At 33.2% G+C, this 26,902-nt stretch overlaps 1 protein-coding gene across 3 annotated transcripts in view; it reads right to left on the bottom strand.

The window, feature by feature from the left end:
• Positions 1–26,902, bottom strand: part of Elk (Eag-like K[+] channel) — a 1,090,653-nt gene that overhangs the window by 455,398 nt on the left and 608,353 nt on the right. The gene's annotated exons all lie outside the window — the stretch shown is intronic.

Raw genomic sequence — 26,902 nt, 5'->3', positions numbered from 1 at the left:
CCAAAATAACAAATTGTTGGTAATAATTTATAATATCACTGTGCACCACATAACACTGTTTCAGTGTGTACCAATAACCTAACCACACAATAAAATTGAAAACTTTGCTACGCGAATCATTATCTTACAAATTGTGTTTTAGGTTCTATTATTACATAGGAAAAATGCCATTATAATAGTAAGAATGCTTGAAATCGGCTGTTAATAAATCAAAAATACATGCCAACTACTCTTATTACATTACTACATAGCTTTAAAAAACATAAAATCCAATTATTATCTGTAGTCCAATCCTACTGGACAGTTGTAGATTTCACAAATACGCTTTACTAGGGCTCCAAATATAAAAATAAATTTCGGTGTTTCACTGTGAACCATGTATCACTGTGTATCACTTTCCCCTATTTAAATACGTTGCAAGAATAAGAAAACATTATAAATAGGTTTTTTCGACGCAACCCCCTTTATTATATCAACTGCAAAGAAATAAAAAATATATATCATTTCAAATATTTATAGTAATCAGAACCACATTGAAGGATTCATGAAAACTTCTAGACAACCTTATCACCACAAGATATCTATTACAAAACTTACATTGTTTGAATAATTAATTATTATTTTAATGGGAATAAGCCACAATTGAATTTTAAAATAAATTTATTGACGTTTCAATTTCCAATTCGGAAGTCGTTAATAAAATATATACAAACATTAATAAATTAAACAAATTTTGTTTTTTGTTACTTGGAGAAAAATTCTTCTAACAACTTAATTTTATCAGACTCATTTATATTGACAATTCAGATATAGATTATAAATTTTAAAGTAGACAACTTTAAAATGATATTGCCAACATAGCTGAGTTGCGTTCCTGGGACGACTTTATTGTAAGATAGTTCATTAGATTACCTAAAATCAACTTTGACTTAAGAATATCCGTCAGAAAAAATCATAGCATGTGATTCGTTTTTAAAAAGTCAACCACATGCTACGATGACAGCAAAATTCTCCTGTTAGTGATTCCATAGTAAATCATAAGGAAAAAAATAGGAAACAAACCTCATAATACTATCCCGACATAAGTATTTGGTCTTACATTAAGTTTACTGTCAATAAATACCAAATTCTGATTTTATATGTATGTTATTTAAAAAACATAAATAATGTATCCTCGATATGTTACTGAGTTACTTATAGTAACTCAGTAACATATTAACCAGATCCTACTGCATTCTGCCGAGGAATTTGCGACATAATTGGTCTCATTTAGCATAATTAGAGCAGCTTCTTTGATTTTCTGTTTTTCTTTTACATTGTTTTTCTCTGTTTCTTTTAGGAGTATACTTGAATCGTTCCATTGAATCCTACGTTCATTTTTCCATGTTCGCAAGATTAATGTTCGCTTATTCTAACCTTTAGTGGCCTTGATGTTTCATGTTTTTAATGTTTTGTCTTTTTAAAGAAGAATCACATGCTATGATTTTTTCTGACGGATATTCTCAAGTTAAAGTTGATTTCTGGTAATCAAATAAACTATCTTACAATAAAGTCGTCCCAGGAACGCAACTTAGCAATATTTGCAATATTATTTTAAAGTCGTCTACTTTAAAATGTATAATGTATGTCTAAATTGTCAATATAAATGAGTCAGATAAAACTAAATTATTAGAAGAATTTTTCACCAAGTTATTCTTCTTTTGGTGCCTAGTCGTTTCCAACATTGGCGACCATTCTGGCTAGAATTACTGATGCTTAGATTAGTTGTTGTTGTGGAGAACCACGGCTACGAAACATCAGAGATTGGACCCACACAAAAGAAAATGAATTAATTCATCAAGCCCAAAACAGAGAGAAATTTGGCATATTGATCGCCAACCTCAACAGAGAAGGCACTTAGAAGAAGGTGGAGAACCATTTCCTTACGTTTTTTACTATGATGATCTTCTTCTCTCAATTCCTCACTTTCCGAAAGCCTTCTTTCACCAAGTAACAAAAAGCAACATTTGTTTAATTTATTAATGTTTGTATTTTGAGAACGATTTCCGAAGTGGAAATTGAAACATCAATAAACTCATTTTAAACTTCAATTGTGGCTTATTTCCTTTATGTGTGTGTGCTTGTGATATTGACTGCGAAACCTATGGTTTCATTCACCTAATCTTCTTGACAATGAATAAAATACAATCTATTAATATTTAAAATTGACATTATTAATATTTTAAAAACAATATAACTACGGCAAAAATTCTACATTATACAATAATTGGTTAACTTACAAAAATCATATTTTTTTTTATTACAATTTAATACAATTTGGTATACAATTTTCTAGTAGTAGGTATCCAGTCTCGAATCCATGCATCCAGTGCCCAGTGGTTATATTTCTCCAGAATTATCCAGATCCGCAAGCAGTGGTTTTTGTATTTATTTATTTTTTATTTTATTTTATATTTTTAATTTTTTTTATTTATTTTTTTTATTATTTTTTTTTTATTTTTAATATTTTTTGTGTGTCTTTTTTTTATTAATATTGTTTATTATATTATTATTTTTTTTGTTATTATGCTTTGTTATATTTTGTTTTATGTCTTTTTTTTTTCATTTATGTACAAGTTTTGGTATACATTGGTCTTTATAAACTATAAATTCCCTTTAAAATAGTAATTACTTTAAGACGCCACAAGGAAATAGTTTCAGAACAATATTGTGTGAATAACTTTTCTATTTGATGTGAAAATTATCAATTAAAAAAGCAAGGCGCGGAACCAGTATGCAGATTTTATATGGAAACACATACACCTACACACAACCTACACTTCAACGCCCTTAAGTAATCGTTTGATGTGATGAAAGGCATATTAAATAAAAGACGTGTATTTGTTAATCAAAAGACAAGCAACATTACAAGACTTCTGAAAGGGTTAGAAAGAGAAAACGCTACGCCTAGTATTCATCAGGATATTATGAAGTAATGGAAAACACAAATTATGTGCTATTACATATGCTAAATAATTAAGTTACATTTTTGTATTATAATTATTATAGAATTATGTTATATGTAAATGTTTATCCATATCAAATATTTCCGAGGATCACGACTATTATTTTTTTTTTAATAAAAAAGGAAACTTTAACATCCTTTAGTAAATACATACCATTGGTAAATACATACCATACCATCAATAATAGAAAAACAGATTCTACATACGCACTTCACCTTCTAGATCATAATCATTCTTTTAATGACGAATTTAAAATTCTCCACATTCAAAATAAAGGCCTTAAGCTATCTTTGTTAGAATCTATGGAAATCAACAAATTAAAAAACAAAGATATAATTCTGAATGACCAGCTTGAGACAAACAGTTCTCCCCTCCTCAACCTATTTCATTAGAGACTATAAAGTGTAAACTCATGCCAAAAACAGATCACTTGAGAAAGGCAATCAGCCGAAACAGCTGTAGTGATAAGAATTTAAAAAAAATTTTGTGGAAGTTTTGAAAACAAAGTTTTCAGTGTTTTACTGTTACATAAAATGAATTTCCATCAAGTAACGGTCGAATCCATCAATTACATATCATTGGCTTCATAAAATTGTTTTCTACAAATCATGTTACGCCACGAAAAATAATCAGTTAATTGATTTCCTAAATTTAATAGGGTAATTATTTAATGAGTTAAAACAAGATTGTTAAGAGCGACAGTAGTCATGGAGCGTTGGCATTTAGCAACTATTCAAATGATATATGTGAATATCACTAAGGGTGGTCTTTCACGAGCAGATGCTGCATTTAATTTTAATTTTAACGTCTCCCGGTCTCGTCGGTTATGTCACGGTTGTGACATCGGTATGAGCCATTCGAAGATGTGGCTGAATGACATACAGGTCGTCAACGTGCTGCTACATATTGGCAAGGTAAATAGGTGATGGAATTATCCCAATAAAGAGTATTTAGCGAAGTGCACTCGAAGTCTTTGGAACATATAGCCGGTGTTAGGGGAAGGGTTTATATAAAAAAATGCGCAAAAATGTCATTCTACACAAACTTACGTGCACTTTGATGAGAGTTTTAACCTTCGAGTGGTAACGTACGGTCCCTGACACCGACGTAGTAGATTTTTCGCGGTAAAACTCAAATGCGCATATTGTTTTGTCCGCGCGGCCAGGCAGTCTTGAAAAATCTGTGGCCGAGTGCGGATAGTTCATATGTTACTCGACCTGACGGTGTGAGCGACCGAGGTTACCATTTGTGTTATACTTAACAATAAGTTTTTGTCTTTTTTTGGTCCATAGTCAATTTAAATAATAGATATTCATTTTAGGAGTTGTATGTTAATATGGCTTACGAAAGAGAACAAATCAGGTTGGACCAACTTTTTGACGAAATTGTTGCTAATTCCGAACCGGAACCAGAAGATGACGACGCAAGTTTACAAGATGATTGTTCAGAAGTTCTAGAGTATGATACCAATTCAGAGGAGGATTTCTGTGATTGAGAATATGTATATGAAAATCATGTACCAGTAGAAGTAATACCGCGCATACCACGTTTGTTTGGGAGAGATGGAACAAGGTGGAGGAACCATAATGAATTTTATCGTAATGTTTGAACTCGTACTGAAAATCTTCTACCCAATCTAGCAGGACCAAAAGGTGATATTAGGCAAAAATTGGTGATAAAAGAGGTTTCGGAATGTTCTTTCACTACAGTTATTTTAGAAAAAATAGTAGAATGCACCAATAAGTTCATAGCATTGAAACGCTATGACACAGTCAATAACAAAACGATTAGGCCAATTGATCTTATAGAATTAAAAGCTCTGTTTGAGCTGTTGTACATATCTGGCGATAACAACAGCAATCATCAGCATGCTGATGATTTAATTAGAACGGATGGAAGTTTAATGGGGATTTATCACCTTACGATGTCGCTAAAGAGGTTCCAGTTCATTTTAAGACACATTCGGTTCGATGACAAAAGTACTAGAATACAAAGGCAAGAATTCGACAAGTTCCTTGCGATACGTGAGATTTTTGAAGCTTTTAATTCTAATCCACCCAAGCATTACAATTGTTCAGCATATATTACGATAGATGAAAAGTTAAAAGTCTAACCAAATCGTTACGGTATAAAAATATTTGCTTTACCAGACGCTGATATGTATTATACGTCCAAGATGGAAGTATATGTTGGTAGACAGCCAGCAGGAAAATATTTTGTTGATACGTCAAATATGTCACTTATTATACCTCGTCTGTGTGAACCGATTTGGAAAACAGGAAGGAACATTACCCTGGATAATTTTTTTACAAGCGTTCAGCTCGCGCGATTACTTCAACGTGAACATCGTCTAACACCTGTCTACCTTAACAGTTGCATAGTCAAATCTCCGAATCATTACGTTTATTCGGTGATTGGGCTAGGCATTACACTATCCAGAATAGTAACAAACAAATACTTATTACTCTGCCATCAATTGTTTACATATCTTTATTTCATGTATCGATACTCGTAATATTCACGCTCAACAGCTAACCACATCCACGACTAGTAAATTTGTTTTAATTGTTAACACCAAGTACTTATTGACATATTCTATTATCGTATGTTGTTCTTCTGGTTGTGTTATCTGATTTTATATGTTTTAGTCTATAGCTTAGTTTGTTTTAATTTATTTATGTCAGACTTGGTTTTGGTATTCTTCTTATTCTGGTTTCGTATGCTATGTAGCCTGTAGACGTTCATGCTGTTTGGATTATGCAAAAGGAAACTTCTTTTGCTCTTATTATTATTGAACTGATCAGGTTTGCGCACCAGTTTCTTATGTCTCTGAATCATGAGTGTTATTTGAGAACTGTTCCTCTCTGCTTTTCAATTTTGCCTATTAAAATGGTTTTAAAACAAATACATTTGTCGTCTTTTTTTTTCAAGGCGATTTCCTGTCAACCACATTATTCAACATAGCCAGGAACAGTTAAGGCCAGCAAAATTAAAGGAACTATAACCCACTCCTCAATACAAATAGTTGCATATGCAGATGATTTAGTTCTTATGGGAAGAGACAAGGAAAGATTAAGAGAAGCAGTAGCAATCCTGACAAAAGAAGCACGGAAAAGAGGTCTAGAAATTAATGAAGAAAAAACAAAATATCTACTCTGCTCTAGAAGAGAAGATAGCAGGACGAGAGAAATCAAAATAGAAAACTATAAAAAGAGAAATCAAACGATTTCTACTTAGCGAAACCGAATTCAAATCTTAACCACTGTGTTTCCTAAAATTTGCGAAACAAACAGCTGGATGAATTACTCGGCAAGGGAATCTAAAATTGCATCCCACAAGCCGTTCATCCTAGTCAAAATTCGTAGTGAATTCAGTTTCTCGTACTTCCAACGAAGTAAATAACAAAACAGAATGACGGTATTAGATTTTTGTTTTGATAAAGTGCAGCAACAACCGTTGATACGTATTTCGACCTCCTTAAGTCTCTTCAGAACGGTATAGCCACTGCTCTGGCACAGAGCAGTGGCTATACCGTTCTGAAGAGACTTAAGGAGGTCGAAATACGTATCAACGGTTGTTGCTGCACTTTATCAAAACAAAAATCTAATACCGTCATTCTGTAGAAAACTATACTTTTGAAAGAGTACAACAATTTAAATATTTGGGGGTAATAGTGAATGGCCAAAACATAAAAAGTAAAGAAGTAACCGAACGAATACTAGCAGGTAACAAAACATACTGGAGATATCATAGGCTTATGAAGGACAAGAACCTACCCAGATATACAAAACTGAAAATATACAGAGTTGCAATCAGACCAGTAGTTACGTACGCAGCTGAGACAATGTGCCTCACGGAAAAAGATGAAGAAAAATGATGAATTTTCGAAAGGAAAATCCTCAGATGGATTATGGGCCCGATAAGAATGGACAACGGAGAAATGAGAAGAAAAATAAACCAAGAACTAAGAGACATAATGAAGGGAGAAGATATAGTTACATTTATTAAAGCACAGAGGCTGAGATGGCTGGTACACATAGAGAGAAGGGAAAACGAGCTGATGATTAAAAAGATCACCAGATGGAAACCAGTAACTGAAAGACTAAGGGGAAGACCCAGAGAGAGATGGGTGGACCAGGTCATGAGAGATATCAAAATTCTGGAAGTGAGAAACTGGAGGGAACTATGTACATATTGAAATGAGTGGAAGAAAATTGTAACGAAAGACAAGTCACACAAGAAACTTTGACAATATACAAGTGGAATGCGTAGTGATTCACCGCAATAAGCGCATCAGAGAGCTCTAAATAAGAGCGGCAAACATTCCATCCGCAATGAAAAGCCCTTATGATGGTTATATTTGTGGTCCCTTAAAATATGGTGTAGAGATCTTTGGCTTAACGATATTTAGAAGCTTTCTTTGGATATTAGCTCTTCTTACTACTACTACTAAGGATTTCCACAGTTTTCACTGTCTTCCTTCACTCAACCGTTTTCTCCAATTTTCCCTGTCATTCCAGTCTCCATCTCGCAGGGTTCTTTTCTTCATAGCCTCGTCGATTTCATCTCTGAATGACCTTCGGGGTCTTCCTCTCTTTCTTCTTCCAATCGGGCTCCATTCTGTGATTTTGTTTATCCAGCGTCCTCTGTCCGCTCTTCTGACGTGGCCGTACCAGGATAGTCTCTTCTCCTCTTAGCTCTATTAGCTCTTCTTAAGACCCCTTTATTTGTTATATCGTCAATCCATGAAATTGTAAGCAACCTTCTGAGATACCACAATTCAGAAGGTTTAATGCGGTATAGTGATGTTACTTTAAGTTACCAGGTCTCGGTATCGTACAATATTATTGACCATAGGTGTAGAATTTAGGACAGGAATACAGAGACTCATTCACTTCTTTGTTTCTGATTATCAATAATTTTGTTTTTGTAATAATAATGTTAAAACTATACACCACTCCCATGATGTTTTATTATTTGTTCAGACTATATTGTCTGCTACGATAACTGTATCCTTAGCATATTGCAAATTATTTATGGGAATTTCATTTATTTTAATACCTTTTTCCTTCTACTTTACGTTTATGTTTAAAAATATTTTATACAGATATGTTAAAGAACAGTGAGGAGAGGATGTAGTCCTGTCTTATGCTCTTATTTCTACTTATTTCTACTGGTTTGGTGTTAAGACTATTGGCAATCCTTAATTCTGCCTTCACGTTTAGCTCCGTCCCTTAAAAAAAAAACAGTGGGCCATTGAGATGTATTCGGGTAAACTAATTAATTTTTAAGGTACACTTTAAAAAGTCAATTACAATAAATATGGGTACAAAAAAAATTTATTGAGTCACAAAAAAATGACCTGATTGCGTTATTGGCCACAGGGCAGAAAATGTGTCGGTTGAACTTAAAAAAAATAATCTGATTGAGCAAAAATATAATTATGAAACTAGATAACTAACATCTGCTGAGAAGTTTCCCACCTACCTCGTTTAGAAGTCGAAGGTTAACAATATTTATCACTCAATTTCAAGATAATTTAAAATTGAAGTATTTAGCAAAACACGTGCAATGGCTCACAGTAAAATCAAAAGACATCCAACACCGAAGACGTAGAAAATATTACTTAGCTTTTACTTGTATTACTTTACAACTTTTTATTACAGCTAATTTTGTCGTTTTCGAGTACGCTTTCTAGCTTGAATATTTGAAATTTAAGCAACGAAATTGAGGATTTCATATTTTATCATCCAATTTATCAATGGGACAGAAGATATTTGTTATAATTTGTGAAAAATCCGCCGAGATAACATTCATACTCAAACTCCAGTATATGCCAGTATTTTCAAGCGACCAGCAGATATTTGTTGTAAATCGTGAAAAATCCACTGAGATAACGTTCATATAATATATTGTCATATAGTCAAAGACCGCGCGACTCGCGTTGTTGGCGTCTGAGGTTATATTCACTGAACGCGAGAGTCGCGTTGTCGGACTTGAACGTGGTAATTACGGTATAGCTGTTAGATTATCTTTATATATTTTCCATCGAGGCCAAGCTCCCTCTTGCCTGTATTATTATATGGTGTAATACATTGTGAAGATCTTTTAAAGCTTACAGACTACAATATCCAATGCATTTGGATAAATTTAATGTCGACTCATTAGATATTATAACGATATATTACATTTTTAAAATTAAATTAAAAATTTTTGTTCCTTAGACATTCTGATTTGTTTGATGTGCTGCTTCTTACTCTTATTTCTTTCTATGCACATCTTCTTCTTTCTGCGCCCTGCTCGATTATCGTTCGTTGACTATCAAATCGGGTTTACTAATTTTGTTGAAAGCAGCTCGGAAAAGGGATCTGTTAAACCATTTTCTCAGGTTTCTAAGCCACGACGTTCTTTTTCGACCTGGTCTTTTTCTTTCGCCTATCTTGCTTTGTGATATTAAATGAAGTATACCATATCTCTCAGGGTGACGCAAAGCATAGCCAAAATATTCCAGTTTGCGATTTTTAACTGTTCTGACCACGCAATTTTTCCCATCCACTGCAAAACAACTTCGTTAACAACTCTATCTACTTAACGATACACCCAGATTTCAAAGACACCATATAAAGTAATAGAGAACATAAATAACATCTTACTACCCCAATTTTCATTATCAAAATAATATGCACATATTACGCATGCACATAAAGTAGTATGCAGATACATACATATAATATATATTTTTAACTTTAAGGTCATGTTTTAAGTAAGGTTGCGATAATTGTAAATAAATTTTAAGATATAATTGAATATTAAACTGTGCTTCTTAAAAAATCTTTATAAAATTATTTTGTAATAACTTTTAAATGAGCATCGGTATTTTAAAATGTATTTTACATAACTGTTGTTGAATTGTTGAAAAATTTTTAGGTTATTTTTATGCTTTTATTCAAAAAAGTAATTATGGAAAATGCCTACAGAGCAAACATTTTACTCCGATATTTATATTTGCAGATCTAGTTTTCAGACCTTGACATGGTTCACGCTAACAATAAAAATATTTTTGTTCAGTATGTTTTTTAAATACATCCATGACAATATTGAATGAGATATAGACAATATAGATAATAAACAAAATATTATATTTTATTATATTGTATAATATATTCTCCGTACAGTAGAAACTTTTTTATATAGTTTCTTATGTCTTAAGTACAAGATTAGTGACACTGGGTCAATTTTGTTGCTATACATTTTACACTGCATTACAATTTACAATGAAGAGAATAAAAGAGACAGTTAAAAAAACACTAAATGTTGTAATAGAAATTTATATCTAGAACAAAATCTAGTACATTCTAAACAAGCTCTAATTGGCTGAGGATCACATTTGTAAGACCTGGTATAGAGTATTATTTTTTGTTCTTGCTCGTACTTGACACACTGTGTAAGAATATATTAAATGGCTAATGATTCACCACACTTTTCACAAATAGGTGATTTCTCCGAAGCCATCAGCCATCAGGTGTACATGTGTCAGCCGTATGTGACCAATTCTTAGTCCGCGAATGATTTATTTGTCTCTTTTACTTAAGTTAAGTAGCTAAAAGATTTCGATGGTTGGTTGTATTTTGTGTAATTTTGAGGTTAAATTTTTCCATTGGTTTTGCCAGGAATTTTTGATTTAAGATCTGAAAAGTAGTTTAAGATTTGATGCTAGTTGAACAAATTGAATGTCTGATTTGATTGTAATTGCTTCTTATGCAGCAGTATTTGCAGACTCATTACCTTAAGTCCCAACATGTAAAGAATCCAGATTAATGTTATATATATTCCAGATTAGGCAAGACAGTTTGTTGCTTTATGTATGTCATGAACTAAGGTATGTTCGGAATATATATTTTTGATCGAGTCGATGGAAGACATAGAATCTGTACATATTGCTTTATGTTCTTTATGTTCTTGGCTTTATTTTGGTTTAATTACAGCTCTCCTGTATCTCCTGTAAGAATAGACCTAATTGAAGGAAGGCAGAACTTCTGAATAATACTATCTGCAGTAGTTACAGAATATTCGACATTGTGTCTTAGTTTTAAATGCATCTGCGTACATAATCTCGTCATATCAATTTGTCTGACCAGCTCTAGGAAATACTGCTTTGGAATTTGGCTGTTGGTTTCATTTTTTGATAATTTTTAAGCGAAAGGTTAATTTTTAGCTTGTTAATAATCCAAGGAGTTGATGTCGGTATCTTCTTAGAGTGCCGTCTCCCTACGGAGGTTGGCAATCATAATGGCTATTTTTTGTTTGAGCTTGCTGCTCTAAACAAATCAATCGATCTGCATTGATACCAATCACGTAGATTCTTCAACCATGAGTTCTGCCTTCGGTCAACAGATCTTCTTCCTTAAATCTTTCCCTGTATGATGAGTCTCAAAATTTCATATTTTGGTCCCCTTATCACGTGGCCTAGGTATTCCAGTTTTCTGATTTGTATAGTGGTGATTAGTTCTGTTTCTTTACCAACCCTCTCCAGTACTTCGTTATTTGTAATTCTATCAGTCCATGATATTTTTAATATTTTGCGATATAACCAGAGTTTGAAAGCCTCGATTCTTTTTAAATTGCATTTTTTTAATGTCCAAGTCTCAGCTCCACGTTAGGAGTGGCTTCATTCGTATAAATGCTGATCTGGCAATCTCTATTCGCCTGTTTATTTCTGCATTATGATCATTGGTTTCATTGATCAAAGTTCCCAAGTACTGATATTTTTCTACTTGTTCTATCATGTTACCATTGTTTGCCAATAGGTGATGTATATTTTGTGGTCTTTTTGTAATTAGCATGTACTTCGTTTTTTTAGCGTTTATAGTAATTCCCATCTCAGCACTATTCATACTTAAGCTTTCGATAAGATGTAGATCTTCTATACTCGTTGCTATGATCACGGTGTCGTCTGCATATCGTACGTTGTTCTTTAATTTTCCGTTAACGGTAACTCCCGCTTTGATATTATTGAGCGTGTTTTGGACAATTTCTTCAGAATATAAGTTAAACAAAAGTGGCGATAAAACACATCCCCGTCTAACTCCTCTACAGATCTTCATTTTTTCTGAGTGTTGCCCATCAATTTGAACTACGGCACTATGTCGTTATATGAGTCTCTTATTAAACAATCAGCAGTTCGTGAAAGGGAAAGTAAAATTTGAGGTAATGTCTGATATTTATTGTTAGGATCATAATTATAGGGTTTGTAAAGTAGTTTATATATAGTGTTGATTTGAGTCAAAGACACTCTAGCAAAGTATGGCAGAAGAAGTTGTTGCCTGCGAAGCAAAAGGGGAAGTTTTCGGGAAACGAGATTTTATCTAGTTTAGTAATTAGTTTTTACGTCTGTAATCTGTGGTTTCCATTTTAGTCGACAATCAAAAATTAAACCTAGTATCTTGTGTTCATTGTCTACTCTAAGCGGAGTAACATTTAATGTAACTTGAGGTAATAATATGCTACGTGTTCTTTGATTGAACGTAAGTACTTTTGATTTTTTAGCAAAAATATTTATATCAAAACTTATAGACCAAGAAGTTGGTTCATTTACTGCTTTTTGGATTAAGTTTGTAGTTGTGAATGTATCTTTACAGCGGCAATATAAAATCAGGTCGTCAGCATATAAGTTCTTCACTGGCTTCTGAATATTCTTGCAACTATTATTGATAGTTATTATAAATAAAATGAAACTTTGAACTGATCTTTGGAGTACCCCGTTTTTCTTAATGTAAATTGAGAAAGCTTTTCCGTTAACTAATACGTAAAAGCAGCAATTAAAAAGGAACTGTTCGATAAAAGATAATGTATTTCTCGTAATATTGTATTCCTTTAATTTGTTTAATGCAGTAGAACGTAATAGAGTGTCAAAGGCGCCCTCGTTGTTTTAGATATCATATAGGTCTTTTGTATAATAATACAAAACAATAATACGCCCAGTCCTAACATATGGTTCAGAAACCTGGACTTTAACAAAAAGCAATGAAAACATGTTAGGATGTTTCGAAAGAAAAATACTAAGGCGCATCTATGGAGCGGTAAATGAAAATGGTGTCTGGAGAAGACGATACAACTTTGAACTCTATAGGATATACCAGGAACCAGATATCGTAAAACACATAAAGATAGGATGTCTGAGGTGGGTAGGCCATGTAATGCGGATGGAGCAAACCGACCCAGCTAGAAAAACGCTCCTTGATAGACCTATTGGTCAAAGAAGAAGAGGAAGACCCAGAACAAGATTCCTAGATAACATCGATGAAGACATGAGAAATATGGAAATACGTGCTTGGCGGAGGAAGGCGATGGATACGGACGACTGGAGAAAAATTCTTGGGGAGGCTAGGACCCACACAGGGTTGTAAAGCCAAAATGATGATGATGATAGGTCTTTTGTATATTAGTTGTTCTAGCAGTTTATGCAAGGTGTATGTTAATGAAATAGGACGGTATCAATTTAGATTATTTGGAGATTTGTCCTGTTTCTTGATTAGTATAACGATAGATTCCCTCCATAGTATTGAAAATTTCTGATTGGTCCATATTATGTTTTTTTCACAGTGTAAAAAGTTTTTTAACGGCAGATATGTGAAGATTTTTAAAGAATATGAAGGATATGTTGTCGGGACCTGCAGCTGAATTTTTGCAAGTTAGAAGAATATTTAAGAGTCCCTGTAGTGTAAACGGAGTGTTTGAGACATTAGAGTTCAATTTGAAAGATTGGAAAGGATAGTCTATGGAAAGATTTGTTCCTTTGAGTTACATTCTTGTTTTTAAACCGTTTATAGAAATTTTCGGCAATTACATTAACGATTTCTATATTATCGGTTACTAAATTATTCTTATGTATAAGAGCTAGAATTCTTGCATGCATATTTTTTCCTCGAATTTGATTAATTTTCTTCTATACTTGAGAAGCGGCAGTATTATGAGTTAAAGTGGAAATGTAGTTCTTCCATAAGTATTTCTTACTGTGTTTTAAGATATACCTTGCTTTGGTTTTAAGTTTTCTAAAACAAATAGGGTTTTCGTCACTTTTTGCTTCGGTGTTACTTATGAAGAGCAGTTTTGTATTCTTTTCCAACAGTTGCAGAACGTTCATTTCACCAAGGTGTTAATTTTCTTGTAGAAGTTATTATACTTTTTCCTACGTAAATGTCAGCAGTGGAGATAATGCATTTATTAAAATTATCTACATCATTATCTTTATTCCAGAGAAGAAAATTTGTTCCATTTGGCGGTCTACTTCAGTTGTTCTTGTCCAGTTAGCATTAAAAATTTTTTACTTTATTTAGAGAAGAATATATTTTGGAATTACATAGACTAGACCAATGGTTAAGAAACTTCCTTTTAAAATATTGAAATAAGTGTGACAACCATTTTTAAAAAAACTAGTGTAGGTAATATTTATTACATTCTCTATAACATTTTCTCTGCTGTACGTGGTTTGTGAACCCCATGCAATATTGTGGGCCATAAAGTCCCCGACGATTAAAAATGGTGCTGGAGTTGAAAGATTAAGTCTACAAGTTCAGCTTCAATAGAATTGTAACTCGGTGAAGTATATATAATCCAAATAGTTATTTTTTTAGGGCATCATAATATGGTTATTGCGATTGGTTCTAGGTTTGTAAAGAAAGACAAATGTGTTGAATAGACGTCTTTTTCGACAAAAATAATTGAGGTTCCTTCACTTACCCCTAAGATTAATATTATGATTTTGTATGAAATTATTTTCTTGTAGGCATAATATATTTGGATTTAAGTCGGTGATAATTTGTTGGATTCTTTCTAAGCGGTAAAAGACATGTTGTGAATGTTCAGTTGGGTTATCACCATCAGAAGTATCAATCGATATTTGTGAGACTCTGTGTTGTCTTATTCTGAAGGTAATTCCTGTTTAAGCTTCCTTGATATTCTTGTGAACTTATTTTTTAGTGACCTGGTAATTAAGTGTAAATTAATTAAAACTGAATTAATGCCAGAAATAATCTGGGCTTCTATTGTGAGGTTAATACCTAACAAGGCGTTCTTAAGAAAGGCTATAAGATAATCTGATAGAGTAGAGGAGTTTTTTGGTTTGTTGATGTAAAGATCCTTAATTATTTGCTTTGATGCATCTAATATTATAAGTGTTTAATAGGAGGCATCAATGACGAGTTTTAATATTGAGGATTAGAGATATAAGTTGGTCAAGAAAATGGGAGTTCGGTGTGATAAGTGAGCTAGAAAGTGCTCTTTATTGTCCTTGTATAGGTTCACTAGATAATTGTTCTAAAGTAGTAGTTGATGAGGTTTTTGTTGCCAATGATAATTCAGCGGCAGATTGAGGAAGGTGTTTTGACAATTTGTACAACTTGCAGACGTGTGGCCAGTTTGCTTACAAATAAAGCATTCCATTCTATCAGTAAATTAAAATGTACGGTACAGTGTGGAATCAAATACAATGACTAGTGAGGTCTGAAGCTCATAATTTTCAGTAGGTGGAATTATGTATACTTGTCTTCGAAATTAGAGGATATGGCTATATTAATCTCCTTGAATTCCAGCTTTTAAGATAGAGACGTGAGAAGCGAGTTTTAAACTATAGCCGTTTAAAGTATTTTCTACGAAATCGTAAAAAATTGAGGAACAGTCTTTCGAAATTATTATAAGTTTTGCTAAAGTAACTAATCTCCTAATACCTAGGTATGTCTAGAGCGTTTAGTTTAAAAGTGGAATTGTTGGTAATAAGCTGTTCAACAAGTTTCACTTTACTTAGGTATATTCAGATCCGGTTGCTCGAGTTTTGTGATGCAATATTAAATTTTTAGAGCCAAAAATAGCACTAGACGATTTTACATAGTCGAATAGTTTTAAGTTTTCTTGTGAGTGATAGACGTTTTGTATTCGTTAACATATATAATAAAATGTATTCAAGAACATTAATATTTATGTATAATATTATATTTATATACAATATAATATATATATATATATATATATATATATATATATACAGAAAACATTTAAAATTACGATAATGTTCAGTGTAAAAGATAACGTCGTGTTGCTAGGGACCAGAACAAAGGAAAAGAAGATTAATGTTGCTATAAGACAGGGATAGACAAATTTCTCATTGATTTCGTAATTTAGCAGTCAGTAGCGTATCATTCACTATAGTTTTTGCCGATAATCTGAATGACTTACAGATATTAACAAATCGCATAACAGAAGTCAGCAACAGATACGGACTAGCTCTTAACATAAAGAAAACCAAATTTATGACAATTAGTAAAAAACCAATACTAAACGCTCAACTTACATTCAACCAACAGAATATCGAAAGAGTCGAGCAATATACATATCTAGGCACCAATTTAAATAGCCAATGGGACCACTCAACAGAAATTAAACAGCGAATAATAAAAGCAAAAGCAGCATTCGGTAGAATGAGAACTATTTTCAACAGTCGAGACATATCATTAAAAACAAAATGCCGTCTATTGAACTGCTACATATTCACAGTTCTGCTCTACGGAATGGAAGCATGGACACTGACTGTTGCATCTATGAATCGGCTCGAAGCTTTCGAAATGTGGTGTTATAGGCGCATCTTACGTATATCCTGGGTTGACAGAGTTACTAATGTGGAGGTCCTGCGTAGAATGGGGAAAGAATGTGAAATTCTCATGACCGTCAAAACTAAAAAGTTGGAATATCTAGGTCATGTAATGAGAAATCAAGAACGTTACGGCCTTCTCCAGCTGATTCTCCAAGGGAAAGTAAATGGTAAGAGAGGACCGGAAAGAAGACGCATTTCCTGGCTTCAAAATTTGCGAAAGTGGTATAACACGACTACCACTGAACTGTTCCGCGCTGCAATAAGCAAAGTGAAGATAGCCGTGATGATCGCCAACGTCCGGAACGGATAGGCACTTTAAGAAGAAGAAGAAGCGTATCATTCACACTGATGCAGTCAATTTTAAAAATTAATCCTAATATATTAAATATGATATGAGACTTATTAAGTTAAAAAAAACGTATATTGGAGTTAGTAGATAATGCAGAATGCAGACTTTATTGGAGAATGAAACCTATACACATATACTTTAAAAATGCTGCACCCTAAGAAACTTCAGAGTTCTTAAGAAGAACGAATTGCAGATGAAGGAAAACAAAACATTCACAGTTATTTAGAATCATATGAGATAAGAAAAGAGTATATATCTGACAAAAAGTCTCTAGTATACTAAACGTCCTGAAAAGAGTAAGACTGCGTCAGCTGCTACAAACACTAAGAAACCATCATGGAAGACAAGAATAATAAACATTAATTTATACTCAGTTGTATTAAAACGATAGTTAATTTATTTCTTAATTAAAAAAATAAATAAATAGCAAAATTATATTATTTCAACAAATGTTAGTAATTATAATAAAAAAATCAAAACAGTTGCCTCCTAAAATAACTATTTTATGAATATTTTTAAATTAAATACCTATATAATAAATGTTTGACTTATATGTAGATCTTTATGACACACCCTGGGCATATTAACTTTTGATCTTGATCTAACACTTATATTCGAGGTTTTTTTATTTAATTCGCACTGCTTGGTGACATCAGAATACAACTTAAATAAAAAGATAAAAAAATCCCGAAAACAAAAATGATTAAAGAACCTTTTTGTTTTTTATTCATAAATTAGCATAATTGATTTATTGTAGTGGTAACAAATTCAGTAACAAATTGTATATCTAAAATTTATCCCAACATTATAAAAAACCTGACAGCTAAAAGTATACCGCGGAAATATACTTGAAATTAAAGTGAATAAAAAAGGTACAAACGTCCGCTTTATACAGTATTAGTTTATATCAGGAATATCTGGTGGTTTTATAAGTAACCTACTTCGCCGCTTATGGCGCTTCGATGTAAAAAAAAGCATTAGTTCTGGAAAGCCTTTTTATTTTTTTTTATGTAAATTTGTTAAATTTTAGCGCGATGCTATGCGCGATTTTACAGCTGCCTAAAGTTAACGTGTTTGTAAAAATAACGCATATTATAATGAAAACTATTTCTGATCTCTCATTAATAATTTTCATTTGAGAAATAAACCGGCGAATAAAACTAAAGAGAAGCTGGATGAATATTATGGGACTAGTATTCCTTTAGACTACACTGTCAAAATTGACAGACAGAATAAATGCCAAAAGAAACAGTCAAAATTGAGAAAAAGAAAAGCTGGGACAAGTTCAAGCTCAATACAAGCTCGAAGAGAAAATGGAAGAAAACGGTAAAGAAAATGTAAAATTGTTTTATAAAAAACTGAAAAATACGAAGGAATAAAAATATAAAACTAAAACAAATAATTACCAAAAATGGAATAGAATTACTAACAGTAACATATTAGAAAGATGGAGAGAACATTTCAAACAACTGTTACACGGAGAGCAAGGCAAAGTAACGGAAAATGTAAACAACGCAATTGGCGGATGAGAGGCAAACACTAAGGAAACAGCAGCTATACAGAAAAGAGAACTAGAGGAAGCAATAGAAAAGATAAAGACTGGAAAAGTTCCTGGAAGCAATGATGTTAGTCCAGAGATGTTAAAATATATAGCAAAAAAAACAAAGACAGATTATTAGATATTCTAAATCGAATATGGAAGAAAAAACACTGCCAACGGAATAGTCATGTGCAATAATTGTACCAGTGCACAAGAATGAAAATACAAGCGACTGTCAGAACTACATAGACATAACATGTGTAGCAGCAAAACTATATGAAATAATAATAGAAAGAAAAAAATAGAATTACAACTCTCTTCTACACGTCATCATGCAAGAAAGAGTAGAGGAAAGAAAAGGCTTGAGAAGAAAGAAGAAATCTTGGCTGAAGATTATCAGAGATTGGACTAACCTCAGTGTTGAACAGATATTTCTCGTTGCCAAGATAGGGAAGCGTTTAAAAAAGTAATCGCCAATCTTCGTTAGAAGACGGCACAACAAGAAGGAAGCCAAGTAGGCGAAACACAGTTTGGTTTCAGAAACAACCTTGGAACCAGAGAAGCATTATTTAGTTTGCAGGTCATGGTTCACAGATATCAGAATACAAAACAACCAGTATATATGTATTTTATCGACTTCGAAAAGCCTTTGACCGGGTCACCCACAACAAACTGATAGGTGTCTTGAAACAGGTGAGAATTGTTGAGCAAGACAAGATTGTGTATCAAAAATTTGTATTGGAATCAATGTGTAAACATACAAATTGATCAGAATACGACGGAAGCAGTGGAAATACGACGTGAAGTAAGGCACGGGTGTATTTTATCGCCTCTACTTTTTAATATTTTTTTCCAAATTTATTTTCAAAGAAGCCATAGATGAAGATGCATGCATTAAAATCAACGGGATTAATGTCAACAATCTCAGATACGAGGAGGACAGGATTGCATCCAATGAAAAAGAGTTGCAACGCCTTATAAACAGGGTGACCCAAACATATGGTAATCGTCGCCTTAATTGGAAAACCACGTATATCCAATTTTGGACCAAAATTATATTTTTATTTCTATGGATGGAAAACCTCGCCTTTCACCTAGAACAGCTGTCAGAATAAATCATTCTGGCTAGTGCTGCCTTCTATTGAGAAAAAAGAACCACGTATATCAGTGAGCTCTTCATGTTTAATAAGAAAACACGCATATACCTTGTACTTGTTTCAAGTGAAATTTGTATTGCTGCTCTTATCTGCCGCTATTTTTTAAAGAAAAACAATAAAAACAGGTAAGTTCAATATTTTGTATACCTTTTAATTATATTTAATGACAAAATACCTTCGTTTGTAAGTGGTTATGTTTATGAAAACCTCTTAAAAAGGTTCTGTTTAATATAGTTGTTTAGAAAACCTCGTATATCAGATTTACGAGGTTTTCTGTCTATTCTGTTGGACAGTGAATGCATGACGTTTTACCTTTGGTAAAATGTCCTGCATTCAATGAGGCCTTTGAAATGTGGATTTACTAACGAATATTGCGGAGAAGTTGGGTTGATCAAATACCAAATGAAATAGTTTTACACCGAATGAAAAAGGGCACAGAAATAACAAAAACAAAGCAAAATTTACAAAAGTAGAACTTAGAAGCACAATGTAAATAAAGAGAAAACGCAGATGATGAAAATATTAAGGAAAAAAGGCAGGGATGATCAAATCGAAGTGGTAATAGACCAAAACCAAAATAAAGCAAACGAGCATACAAAAATACCTGGTAACAGTCATAAATAACAGAGAAAGGATCGAGGAGGATCTCAACAATAGACTAGAGAGTACAAGAAAACTATTTCAGTCTCTTAATAGAGGATTCCACAACAATAAAAAAATATTAAGAAAAACGAAGATGATAATATATAAAACAATATATAGACCAACGCTGATATATGGAGCATAAAACTAGATCTTAAATAGAAGATATCAGAGTAGGATACAAGCATCAGAGATAAAATACCTCAGAAGAACAATAATAGGGAGAAGGTTAGGCAGACTCAAAAATGAAGAAGTAAGAAGGAGACTTCAAATTAAACAATTACTTGACACAACAGATCAGAAGTGATTAGCATGGTTTGGTCATACAACACGAATTAATAGTAACAGACAAGTTTTTTTTTATTATATATGTTTAGTTACAATCTACATCATCAGAGAGTATTAAGTAAATGTGTTACAGGTTTTGCGCGTGAAGGAGAGACTTACAATGATGTCTCATCTTATTCTATTTTGGTTTAGTTTTGAAGTAGGTCTTAGGGCCAGGTTCTATCTAGTCTTCTTGTGGCTGGACCATTGTTGAATAGTTTTCTTACTAGCTCATTTTTAAGGTCAATGGTAAGTTCATTTTGTGACTCCGTAGCTCGATGGATTTCTTCTCTGATGAAAGAAATCTTTAAGTCGTAGTGAAGTGTTTGATTACTTATGTACCATGGTGCATTAACTATCGATCTTAGCAGTTTAGACTGAAATCTTTGGATAATATTTAGCGACGTTGGCTTTACACAGCCCCATAGGTGTAGTCCGTAGAACCAGATAGGTTTGTGTATGGATTTGTATAGAAGAATTTTGTTTTGGATGTTAAGTTTTGATTTACGTCCAAGAAGTCAATACATTTGCCAAAATTTTTAAGTCGAGCTGTCTTCTTTTGGTCTGGATATGTTTCTTCCAAGTGAGACGTTGGTCAAGATGGAGGCCAAGGTATCTAGCGTCTGTTACTGTTGGTATTCTCACATTTTCCATCCTTACAGGTGGGCATATGTTGTGACGGTTGGTAAATGTTATTTGAGCTGATTTTGTTTTATTTACTTTTGTTCTCCATTTCGTATACAAATCACTAAGTATATTAAGATGATAGTAACAGACAAGTGAAAAGAATATGGAAAGCTAAACTAATATGGAAAAGCAGAAAAGGCAGATCAAGAGTTGAACATCGATAAGGCAGAAATATTACAAAATAAGGGCAAATCTTACTAAGAAACAACACAATTGGCGAAAAACAGAAAAGAGTGGAGAAAATTCATGAAAAACCAGAATCATCTTTCTCGACACCTCACGATAGAAGAGGAACGATTATGTATGTATGTATGTATGTAACGTAACTCTTATCTGTTATAAATTACTCTGAATTATTTCTCAAAACTTTGTAGATGTTATTTATGAAAAAAAAAGAACTGTACATTCATTAACTGTACTTTACATTTGATCAATTTATTAAAAAAATAAATTATAATTTTAATGATAACAACTTAGTAAACAAGGTGCTTTTACATAAAGTGCTTTTATGTATTTTATGCGAACTATTTTCTTATGTGTGTGTTAGTTTATCATTACAAATTGCTCCAGGTTATTTCCATTACGCCTTTTTGCTTTAATAACTTTATTTTCAAAAAATAAACCGCTGCAGCTCTAGCAAAACAAGCCATCCTTCCTAATTTAATATGCACTTGTGGTAATTTGAACGAGAGCCGCCCCCTGCAGGAATGCCAGCCGGTGAGATGTCCTCTTATATTCAACTGTCTAAGCGCTTTGTCGTTGTCCTTAATTAGTAAATAAGGGTTTAACAGTGTCTAGCAATTAACACCAACAGTTTTCTTTTTAGTGCAAACGCAGTTGGGAAAGTGCTGGCAATTAGACTACGGGCTCCGAGTAACGAGGAAATTTAAATGGAAAACGTTTTTACTTTCAACTTTTTACATATTAAGGGACGACGTTAAAGTCAAGATTTTAAAAATATGAACAAGTCTTTATAAAGGGGTTACGAGAGCATGACAAATTTTCATTTAAAAATAGGTAAAAAGTGAACCCGGCAAAAATGTTAGTTTTATTTTAAACATGTATAAGGTACTAGATTGTAAAGTTTTAAACGTTACATTTTCATTTTTTTAACTAATTTCCTCTTTGTATTTTTCTTCCAAAATACCATTTTTTTTCAATCTTTTATCATGTGTCACTATTTTTCTTTTAATACTAAGGTATGTGCAGGTAATGACGCCAGCCTGGTAATATCGCTAACTCATTATTCCTCACAAAGTACGTTTGCTAAAAAATAAAAGCATGGGTATGTTTCTCATAGTATTATAAATCACGTGATCTTGTTTGCGATGACCTAAAGGTCGGTACACATATACGAGCCAAACGGTACGCATACGGTATGCGAACGCTATATTCGTTAATGTGTACGGCAGAAAAAACCGCTTGCGTACTGTTTCATCGTGACTCGTCGCGAACCAAATTGTTGCGGTTTATTTCACGACTTCAAAGGAAGCTCGTCTTTCAGTTTGGACGGCGCTTACTAGACGCAGCGAACATTTTTATTGTGTCATCAAATCGACATTGTGTGAATGACGTGTTCCTTCCTAGAGAGACGTGAGAAAACAGTAAACTGATTATTGTACATATTTTTATTTTTGTTAAACAAGCAAAAACAGGAACATAAATCAGTACCCAAATTATAAATAAAATGAATCATTTCGCACATGTGTGTTCGTTGTTGGTTTGTCGCTTTCCATGGATCGAGATAAGTATGCGATCAGTACGATGTAGAATATTTTTCAAGGATCTGTACGCGTACGGTATATGTATACGTATACCGTTCGGCTCGCATATTATGTGTACCCACCTTTAGATTCGCCAGCGATGTTTTTAGACAGTCGAGTATCAGTGTTCGGCGTAGAGGAAGTACCGTTTATAATTTTATATCTTGGGTGTTTATTAGATTGGAGCGGCGTTGTTGGTGAGTAATATTATTTGATTTCATTGATTGTTCTTTGTTTCCTAAGAAATAAAACGAAGCATTCAGATTTTTAAGATAGTTTTGCTTATCTTCGAAAACCAAATTACAATCGTAATAACGCCTTGGCGTTATTACCGAACATAGTAGTATATTAGGGCCATAATCATACTGCGTATTCAAGTAACAAATGAATTAATTATTTTAGATAATTGATGGATTCGACCGTTACTTGATGGAAATTCATTTTATGTAACAATAAAACACTGAAAACTTTGTTTTCAAAACTTCCACAAAATTTACATTGGTCAAACAGGTAGAAATTTTAATAAACGAATAGCAGAACATAAAAGGGCTTTCAATAATAGAAAAACAGATTCTACATACGCACTTCACCTTCTAGATCATAATCATTATTTTAATGACGAATTTAAAATTCTACACATTCAAGATAAAGGCCTTAAGCTATCTTTGTTAGAATCTATGGAAATCAACAAATTAAAAAACACAAATTGAGAAAGGCAATTAGCCGAAACAGCTGTAGTGATAAGAATTTAAAATAAATTTTGTGGAAGTTTTGAAAACAAAGTTTTCAGTGTTTTATTGTTACATAATTATTTTATGTTTTACACATACTTAAATATCCTTTTATGATTTTATTTTAATTTTTGTTTTTTTACTATTAATTATTTCATGCTCTAAATATACTAAATTAGCCTTTTATTTCGGCAGTTTAAATATTCCTAAAATCCAAAATAAAGGAATAAGAGGAAAATGGGAGAGAGAAGATGTGAAAAATACCATCACAGCCGTTAAAGATGGCTGCTATGTTAACAAGGCATGCAATCACTATATAGCTCCTCATAGAACACTTAGAGATTACTTAAAACGTAATACCACGGCCAAATGTAGGATAGTTAGTTTAGCAGAGATCGGATATAATACCAAAAACAAATTTATCGTAAATAACTATTTTGAAAAATTTAACAAAAAACTGATAAGTGTTTGTTGGATCAGCCTCAATGCGCTATATAATGGTTGTCAAAACAGAACACATAGTGGCAAATGAACATGCACAGAATGTTACAACAGTCTTTTGTGGTAACGCTACGGGTGCCACTATTTCTCCTGCAATTTTATTTAAACGCATAAGACTCTATATAAAATGGTCAGATTCATTAGATTCTGGTGGAATTGTAATGATGACACCCAAAGGCAGCATGGCATCTCATCTCGATTATTGTATTCTTCAAGAAGCAGATAAGCTTAATGTTACCCTATATTGCTTGCCCAACAATACAACACACGAACTCCAGCTCATGAATAAGGATGTTTTTACATCCTTCGAGCATTTCTGAAACGATCTTTCTTAATGTGCCTGTCCATTCCGAACGTTGGCGATTATTATGGCTATGATGACTTTGTTGGTTGCTATACGAAATAGCTGTGTTGAGGTATTTCTATACCATGCTCTCAGGTTAGCAAGCCAGGATATTCGTTTTCGTCTTAGGGCCTTTTTCCTTCAATTTTACCTTGCAAAATGCATTGAAGTATACATATGTTAATTTGAATATTTTTCAATAATTTATATTCTACTAATATCATAACAAGGTCTACTGACAATAAATTAGTAAAAAGTTGAATAAATGTCTACTGACAATAAATTGAAACTGGTGAAATATTTATCCAAATCATAGCGCAGAAAACCTACAGCAGCTGAGAACAAATTTATGTTAGAGGTATGTCAATATTCGAATAGTAGAAAAAATTTTAAATTTTAGAAAAACAATAAAGGCGATTACAGCTGATTCTCAAAATGTTGTCCGTTTACTTTGCCATGCTATTTTTAAAACTTTGCAATACAATTTACAACAATCACTAACTGCTCTGTGCTTCTTATTGTTGTGGTACTCTTATATTTTAATTGCTGAATATTAGCAAGTGTTGTTTTATAAACAATGTTTTTTAAATGATCCTACAAAAAATATTCCAAAAAATTCATGGCGGGTTATCGCGAGGGCCATTCGATAAAACCACGCCTTCCAATCCATCTTCTGAGAAACACATTAGTTAATGTATTTCTTCACCACACGCTCATAGTGAGGTGGAGAACCATCTTGTTGCAGCCACATAACTTCATTTTAGATATTCTTATTGTCTGAAAGTTTCGAATAATGAAACATCTACTTTAAAATATTAGTTAAATTACTTACTTAGATTTGGAAATATCCGGGCTTACTCAGGCATAATACTATTTTCCAATAAATATAAATAAGTCGGAGTAGCGCAATTAAGTTGCCGTAATAGAAAAGGGCTTTTACATATTTATAAACTATTTACAAAAATAATTACGAAACGACTAGAAAATAAATTGGAATTTTATCAGCCCATAGAACAGGCGGGTTTTAGAAAAGGCTATGAAACGCACGATCACCTACTGGTAATAAAAAATCTTATAGAAAAATGCACTGAATATAATAAACCACTAGCTTTAATATTTGTAATAATGTGAAAAGGCATTCGATACCGTAAATCAACACAAAATGTTGGAAGCCTTGACAGAATGCCGAATTGACTATCGGTATATAAATATAATTAAACACATATACCAAAACGCAACAGCCAGTGTTAGAGTGGGTGATCGTCAAACCCAGAAATTCCCGATACAACGTGGAGTACGCCAGGGGGACACCATATCGCCGAAACTGTTCACTACGCTTTTGGAATATATATGTAAAAGGGCAAAACTGACCGACAAGGGCATAAACATAAACGGAGAAAAGCTTAGCCATCTAAGGTTTGCAGATGATATTGTACTAATAGCTGATAGGATAGATGAGGCCAAAGAACTTTTAAATCAGCTCTACCTTTCCTCGCTAGAAGGGGGATTGAAAATAAATATATCTAAAACCCAGATGATGGCAAATCTTGTAGTCAGCGAAGATATATGCGTAGGAACAAGATCCATAGACCAGGTAATGGCCTATATATACCAAGGTCATGAGATTCGCATAGGAAAAGATAACCAAACCGTTGAGCTTCTCCGTCGTATAAGACTGACTTGGGCAGCCTTCGGCAAGCTAAACCATATTTTCAAATCGTCTGATATACCAATATGCCTTAAAAGAAAAACGTTTAATCAGTGTGTTTTGCCAGTGTTAACTTACGGTGCGGAAACGTTGACCATGACAAGGAGAACAGTTTAAAAGATCCGTGTGTGTCAAAGGGCGATGGAGCGTGCTATGTTGGGCGTTTTACTACGAGACAAGATCCCAAATCGCCAGCTACGACAAAAAACAGGAGTGGCTGATGCAGTAGAGAGAGTAGCAACACTAAAATGGAACTGGGCAGGTCACGTGGCTCGAATGACAGATAATAGATGGACAAAGCGGATACTGGAATGGAGACCAAGAGATGATGCCTACCGAAGCAGAGGTCGTCCACCAACACGTTGGACTGACGATCTAAAACGTTGTCATAGGAATTGGATGCAAGAGGCACAAGATCGAAATAAATGAAAAATTATGAGGGAGATCTATGTCCAGCAGTGGATAAGCGAAGATTGAATGATGAATAGAAAAGGGACCAATTAT

Source organism: Diabrotica undecimpunctata, chromosome 3 (assembly GCF_040954645.1).
Source record: "Diabrotica undecimpunctata isolate CICGRU chromosome 3, icDiaUnde3, whole genome shotgun sequence".
Classification (NCBI taxonomy): Eukaryota; Metazoa; Arthropoda; class Insecta; order Coleoptera; family Chrysomelidae; genus Diabrotica; species Diabrotica undecimpunctata.
This window is presented reverse-complemented; position numbering and strand designations above follow the sequence as displayed.